Source organism: Mytilus californianus, unplaced genomic scaffold, assembly GCF_021869535.1.
Source record: "Mytilus californianus isolate M0D057914Y unplaced genomic scaffold, xbMytCali1.0.p SCAF_9, whole genome shotgun sequence".
In the NCBI taxonomy this organism is placed as follows: domain Eukaryota; kingdom Metazoa; phylum Mollusca; class Bivalvia; order Mytilida; family Mytilidae; genus Mytilus; species Mytilus californianus.
The window spans coordinates 98001507-98009861 of NW_026262745.1; positions in this window are offsets into that span (position 1 = coordinate 98001507).

The window sequence follows — 8355 nt, forward strand, 5'->3', positions numbered from 1 at the left end:
GAAATAAAGGAAAATAAGCAGAACACACACACATAATCATACACACCATATTGTAACCATGAGTACAAATACTTGATGAACAAACATGAAAAAAAAACTGGCTAATAATACACAGATCTGAAACATGGAGCTGCAGAGGAACAGGACCTGGTCAAAATATGTCATAATCAGCTAGAGATTATTCCAAAATCAAAATTATGTTTCTTAGAAATGTATGAATTACTTTTCAAATACAACCAATTCATTTGGTCCCGATGTCCATGGATGCAAAATTAAGAATAACGTATCAAGACACATGACATTAGCTCTGAAATAAAATGTTATATGAATAAATGTTAAAACTATCTTTGAGCTTTATAGGACTCTTTAACATCCATATCACATGGGTTTATTAATTTTCCGATTTTGACTCTCTGCGAGAAGCAAATGGAAGAGAGATAATCATTTACCATTTTGAGGTTCAATCTTGAATTGCAATTGAAATTCAAAAGACTTTAAAAACATTAGTTTTGTCCCCTAATTTGGTATTTTGAATATTTATTTAACTGTGATTAAATCAATCAATCAATCAATCAATCAATCAATCAATCAATCAATCACCTAACCAATTAATCAATGCTAATGATAATTCGAACGAGACGTTGCTACACTTAATTTAATGTTTTTCTTCAAAAGAATGAGAAGAAATTCTTCAATAAATTATTTTTAAGTAGCCAGTGAGGAAGGAAGCCATCTTGTTTGAGATATACCAGATGTAGTATTAACCTATGTTCAGTCGTCATTATAAGTAATTAGAATGATTTTAGTAAACATCTATACATTAATGATGAAATCATGTGAATATAACTTTCCCTGTTATAATTTGACCACGTGCCCTAATTATTGTACTCGGAAACCCAGTGTACCTTTAAGATAATCCCTGAGAAAGTTATAAAGGGTTTCATGGGTTGTTGTAGAATCTTTCAAGCTATAAGAAGCGATCCCGTCACGATCAAAACTCCACTGAAAACGTGGTAAGAAGCAGCGTGTTGTATGAACAGGATTGCAAATATTTATCACGCTCACATTTTTGATAACTTTTGGACCAAAAATGACAAGAACTTATCTTTATTGAACACAACGAATAGCGCATGAATATAGAAATTAGAAAGTTTAGCTTATAACCTATGCTTTTAAAAAATCCACCATAGTGAGTGCTTACTTTTCTGAAATGAATTAAAAAGCAAATCTAAGTAAGAAATTGGCGAGATAGTCAAATAAATGAATAATAAGTATTTTCAAAATATTTATAGGTAGTTTTCTGTTTATGCAAGTAAAGCTCGCATAAATAAAACTGTTCAATAAATAACAAAATCAAAACAAAATCCTATATACTAGTAATTACAATCAGAATTGATCATGCTTTTACTGGTCTTAGACGTATAACATAAAACTTTTATATACGCTTCAATTTTCTGGCTATATATCCGTGAATGCGTAGGAAATTTTAAACACTTGAAAGTATTAACATTTTTCATAGTGAGCCAGATTCTTCTCCCCCCCCCCCCCCCCCCCACCCACAAAAAAATCCGGTAAAAAGTTGTCTTATTTTGAATCTCGTGAATCGTTTTTTTAGTATACATACCAACATGCGAAAAATAAAGGTATCGCATGGACTCCAAACTGAGCGAGGCCGAGTAAGTGGATGCGTTTACTGTTATGCATGCAATGCCCGCTATGCGAATGACCCAGGATTAACAGTTATGTCAAATATGATCAATCAGAGTAGTTTGTCGTCTATATTGAGTGTTTTGTTCAAGGTTGAACAGTTGGATACTTCGGTAGATTTGCTACAGAATAAAATTTGACATGTTTATGCAGACAATGAAAACACAGAGACTCTGAATTGATTGACTAATTTCAATAACAGTTTTCTCATCATAAATGTTTACGATAAAGGAAAGATCTTGAACTTGTCTGTCACTTTATACAATTAACATGTATGTTATCAGCAAATTCGATGATCTATTAAATCAATGCACAATCTTTCCTTTATTCTATGCCATCAAAGATAAATAATAATTCAGATAATTTAGACTTTTTTTCAAATGATGTTAACTCGATAATCTAAGGCAGGTACACACTTAGATTTGTGCTAAACGATTAGTATTATGAAATTTTAATCAAATATTTTAAGATTTTTAATTTTTACACATGCAACGATTAATTCAAACAGGTTGTAAACAAATTATCGCATCCATTGTCATTTTCCCCTTTAAATTATATCAACAATTGAAGATGAAGTAGTTGTAACAGTTTATTCTGTAAGGTTATTTAAAAAGGGGATAGTTAAAAAGAAATGTTGGACCAGACCTTATATCAAGCAAAGATAACTAGAGAGGCTCGGTTGATTGATTCAGTAACACTCTCTCTACTCGAACCTGGATTAAACATCCCCATTCCGACTAGACGTATACTGCATATTTATACATACCATACAACCAAACGGATTTACTTTGGACAAATTAAAATTAAAAAAAAACTTTAGATTTCAAACCTTTTCCAGAGAACATTGAACCTATTATAAAGGTAAATTACGTGAAAATCAACAATATTGATCTTCAACTCGAATTTGACATCACTAACAATATATTAAACTTTTAAAAGAATTGGTTGAACAGTTCTCAAGTTATTGCACGGAAACGACATTATATATGGTTAAAAAATGCACTAAAGTTGCGATTACAAGACCAATTCAAACAGTTGTGGAATACACAATTACAAGAGTCTACAAAAGCAGTTAGTTACAGAATTTTTAAGTTAGAATTATCTTTTGAAAAATATTTTGATATCTTGGATCTGCACGAAAGTATTATTTTATGTAGATATAGAACCACAAACCACAGACTCCCAATAGAGACAGGGAGGTGGAATGATATTAATAGAAATGATAGAAAATGTCATCTTTGTAATATTGGTAGCATTGGAGACGAATTTCATTATCTGCTAGAATGTCCATTTTTTAACGACAGTAGAAAATTATACCTTGAAAAATTCTATTTGGCTCGTGTTAATACACTAAAGTTTAGAAAATTGATGAGCAAATTAAACAAAAAGTCAGAGCTAAAAAGATTATGCAAGTTCATAAAGTGTGTTAATAAACATGTGGGTCCTCCTGGCTAAAACGTATATTATTTTGAAACCACTGTATTGTATATAAATGTTTTGTAAATAGATGCATATTCATGTACATATTTTGCACTCTCTCTGTACCTATGTATCTGCAATGGTTATGAGAATAAAGATATAGATATAGAATAATTATTTAAGAGATGCCATTTTTGAAACAATCAAGGATCATAACTCATAAACGACAAAAGAGAAATTTCGTGAATGTAGAATTTAACCTAAATTTTTTCATCATGATTTTTAAAATTTGAAGACATTGTTTCAACGGTTCATAAGTTATGGCACGGAAACGACATAAAGTGCCATTTTCTAATCAATCAAGTAATATTATCAGTCCACCCGAACACCCGCCGTACACTCGCAAATTAAGAGCTAGCTTTTTACCAGTAAATGTCTCATTACGTAGATTAACTGTCACTTTTTCTTCACCTGAAAGTCCTGTTAAGATCAAGGGTGGCAAATTATTATATAAGCGACTGGGAGATTGCAAAATTCACAATGAACTTCAAAATATTTGAAGCTTGAGTGAATGTTGCATTTAAATCCAAAAGGGGAGGCGGGGGGGGGGGGGGGGGGGGGGGGGGACTGAAGAGACAGCAATACAAATTTGTAATTCCTTATCAAAGGGTATTTCAACTAAGATAATGTTCAATTTACCTTTTGAAGTTTTTATTTATCTATTACAGTTGTCAAGATAATGAGCAAAAAATGCAAAAATGGGGGGAAATCGTCATAAAAGGACTTCAGTAAGGAGTCGACAAACGATTTGGTCATCTTGACTTATTTGTAGATCTTCTCTTGCTGCTATTTTTTTCTATTTAAATTTTCTATCTATCTATTATAGTTTTCCAGATAATAGGCAAAAATGCCAAACAAATGGGAAACATTGCCATTTTAGGGTAATAACTTTAATAAGGAGTTGACTAACGATTTCAGTCTTGTAGACTTATTATTAAATCTTGTCTTGCTGATTATTTTTGCTATTTGAAGTTTCTATCTATCTATTATAGTTTTCAAGATAATAGGAAAAAATTGCAAAAAAAAAGAAGGACAAATCGTCATTAAAGGGCCATAAGGTGTCGACTACCGATTTAGGTCATGTTGACTTATTTGTAAATTTTGTCTTGCTGATCATTCTTACTATTTAAAGTTTTAATCTATATATTTAGTATAGTTTTCAAGATAATGAGCAAACCTGCAAAAACTTATGAAAAATCGTCATTAAAGGGCAATAACTTCAATAAGGTGTCTACTGACGATTTCAATCCCTTTACATATTTGTAGATCTTTAAAGTTTTTGTCGATCTATTAAAATTTTCGAGAGAAAAAAGGCAAAAACGAATAAATTAAAAAAAAAATCGTTATCTAAGTAAAATAATTACTATAAGAAGTCGTCTAACAGTTTTGATGTCAATAGACATTATGTAGATCTTATCATTTTGAACATTTTTGCGTCAGTCAGATTTTCTCTATCTATAGCGGTTTGCAAGATGAAAAACAAAGATGATAAACAAAAATTGCATTTCACCCCTATGTTCTATTTATAGCCATATCGGCCCTGTTTGTCGGCAGGCGGGGTCATCGAACACATTTTAAAAACTGAATACCCTATTGATGATTGTGGCCAAGTTTGGTTAAATTCCGCCCAGTAATTTCGGAGGAGATGATTGTTTGTGAAAGTTAACGGACGAAGAAAGACGACGGACGCAAAGCGATTGAAAAAGCTCACCTTGTTCTTTTTGGCCAGGTGAGTTCAAAAGAAATACAGACTAAAATTCATTTTGGATTATTTATAATTTTAGGTTATACAAAAACCCACCCGCGACACCGCGGATCCGTGATTGAATTGACTAGACTTTTCATATATCTGGCTTTTGGCTCCGATTTATATAATTTTTCGACAGGTGACCTATTCTGTGGTAGAACACAATGGTATTAGATCATGTAAAAATTTCTTGAAGCAAAATCAAGCTAACAAAAATGGGTGCAATGTTGGAGGATAGTTAACTGCTTTCCGATGATTTTATCGTGGATAGAAAATATAATAGATTAATTGTCCCCAAATTGCACCGATTGTTAGCTTGATTTCACTTCTTCTATTTGCTTTTACTTGACCGAGTACATTGTGATCTATCATAGAATAATCTGTCGAAAAGTTATATACACTGGAGTCAAAAGTCGGTAATATGAAAATAGTCTATTAGTAGGTTGATTTTAAGACAGGACTTTAAGTATTCGTATTGTAATTTAATGAATTTATGCAATGAATAAGATAGACAGGTTTCTCTGCTTGCAATAGCTTTCAGTCTGAACCCGTGTTTTCTGAATTCGTTTCTTGCTATCGGACTTTTACAATATGCAGCTGGATGGGTGTCAGAGTGAAACAGAAATCGCGCATCCTTCTGGAGAACCTAATTGTGTCCATAGTTTTACAAAAGCTCGTGTATCAAAGCTGATAGGCCTAAGTATACTGAAGATGCACAACAAGAGTGGACAACACAGTCGGAATATAATTTTCATTTATTCATTCATAATGACATTGTTAATTTTTATGTTATGATAACAAGATAAAACAAAAGCTATACCTGTACATACCACAAAATTTCGTTCGTCAAATAATGCCTTGGATTTTTTAAGATGGTCATCACGCTTTTTTTAAGTTGTTCTGCATTTAGCTGTAAATTGACATGTCCTGTATTTGCGTTCGAATTGACAGATCAAATGCAAAAGCTACATGTAGATGTAGAAAAAATACTTGCACTTAATCGCGGTGTGTGTGTGAGGGGGGGGGGGGGGGGGGGGGGGGGGGGGGAATTAGTATAACACACTACATGATTAGTTGCAACTTTTGGTCGTTGTTGTTTTTCATCATCATCATTGTTTTTTTTTTTAATTTTGGGTATTTATTTAAACATTTAGGTTTGATCTTGGGTTAAACAAAATTTCCACCTGGTATTCATTTCACAGACCCGAAACGATTGTAATGACAGAAAGGACATTCGGAAATCCAAATGATTTACCAACTAGTCCAAAAAGAATAAAAATTAGGAAGGATAACAAAGAAAGCCAAATTGATTAATTTAATCGGGAGCGACACAGATGAAGAAAGAGAAACCGTTGTATAAGGAGGAATAACTCTAGTTAAATTTGTATCGACAGAATGTTTTGAAATCAGTTAGACAATATTTCCTTATTTATTTTCTTTTCTATTTGAGTTTCTTCCCTCATTTCAAAAATGTTTCAATAATTGGTCACATAGGAAAATATTGAAATGAATAAATTCTGGAGGTTTAGATTGGATATGCAGATAAGGAAACTGTATAACTTTATGGAGAAATATAGTTTAGAATAATTTATTTCTTGATATATGACCATGTAGAGGACATGTCCACATAATAGGCATTTCATCTTCTACCATATTTCGTGTGCAATGTTGATAGAGTTTTCAAAATTTGGGAGTAGCTTAGATGCTTTCCAACTATTAGTTTTTCATTCGTGTCAACCAGTTCCAATCTTAGACGGTGGAGTATGGAGTGTAAATTTTGTTTGAATTCTACGTTTTTTAGAATTTTTTAAGGGGCATTAGCTGTCAACTTCATCTTCACCGATTTGACTTAAATTCTCATATTTGACTTATAACATACTAAAATATATATCCAAATTAAAAAAAGTCTAAAATAAACAATTAACAACGCATGGACTCGATAATATGTACCAAAATTTCGTGTGTATTTTTGTCTAGACGACGGTCATATACCCCGATATAAACAGAAATATAAACATAAACAGATAGCGTCCACGTGCAATTGGATTGTTCTAAGTCTGTTTGATGTCATATTGTAGGTTAAAAAGTATGTTTATCGTCGTTTTTACTGTGTAAGAATGATATTTTGTGGATCGAATCAGTCAACCAAATTGTTCATCCTTGTTTCAGTTTCAATGTTGACATTCTTTTCCTTTTAATAGCTGATTACATGCGTAACCCATCTCCAGCTAAGGGGTTAAATTAAAGGTAACATGAATACGGATTCAATGAGGTCGAATTATTCACTTGCAAGTGAATAATTCATCAAGGATGTTTCTTATCTTATTTTGACAAAATTGAACCAAACTGGCTGCTAAAAGCGAATTAGTATTTCACTATATCACTTCCATTAATGATTGAAAAAAAAATCATATTTTATTTTTTTTATATCTCGTAGCTAATGCCTCTTTAATCAATGACTATTTTAAAATTTTATAATTTACTTAAATATATAATATGTTTAAGAACAAATGGAGCGAAAGTCATAATGTGATAAAAGATAAAGTAATGTTATTCACAAAACATTATATCTGATTTGAACACTGTCAATTTGTCAATTATTAAAAAAAAAATTTTTTTTTGAAGGGATGCAACCCTTTTATACCCATGCTGCTGGTTAAGTTATCCATAGTCACCTGAGTTGAGTATGTAACTATGACACTTTCCATACCTCCAAAACATTCTCGTTTTTCCAATATACTGGTACCTTGAATTCAATAAGCTTCTTCTATGTACATATGTTAAGTCAATATTCAATTCTTCACTATGAATATGCATCATTCTTACAGTGTAGGAAAGTATAAAATGTATTTGTGGAGCTTTAGAAACTGAGAGAAAAGCGAGGCTCGCATGTTTGTTTGATTTATCCAAATTCTAGTATACGTATGCCGGTGTTCATGTACTTTATAAGATGTGGCAAACAATAATATATACAGATGAACGATGCTTTTTATGAAATGTACGTGTTACACAATACAGCATTATCAAACTGGTGTAATGCATTTTGTAAAGTACTTTATTGAACCTTTTCATCTTTTTTTACGGCAATGCACTGACATATAAAATTTAAAGCCATTCAAATGTTGTTTATTCCTTGGATAAAAACCTGGACCGTAATAAAAAAACCCGGACATACAAAAATGAATTTATTCTAAAAATGTCCTTTTCAATGCAATAACTAGAAATTTTATAAAGAATCTGTTTATCTAAGGATATATAGATTCCAAATATACATTTCCTTTGACATTTGCATTGGGTGTGTATAAAAATAGCTGTATTCTATATTTTGGAATAAAAGCATTGTAACTAAATTAAACTTTTATAACACCAAATAATGCAGGTTTGATGACATCTTTTTATCACAAATACTAACTTACATTGTT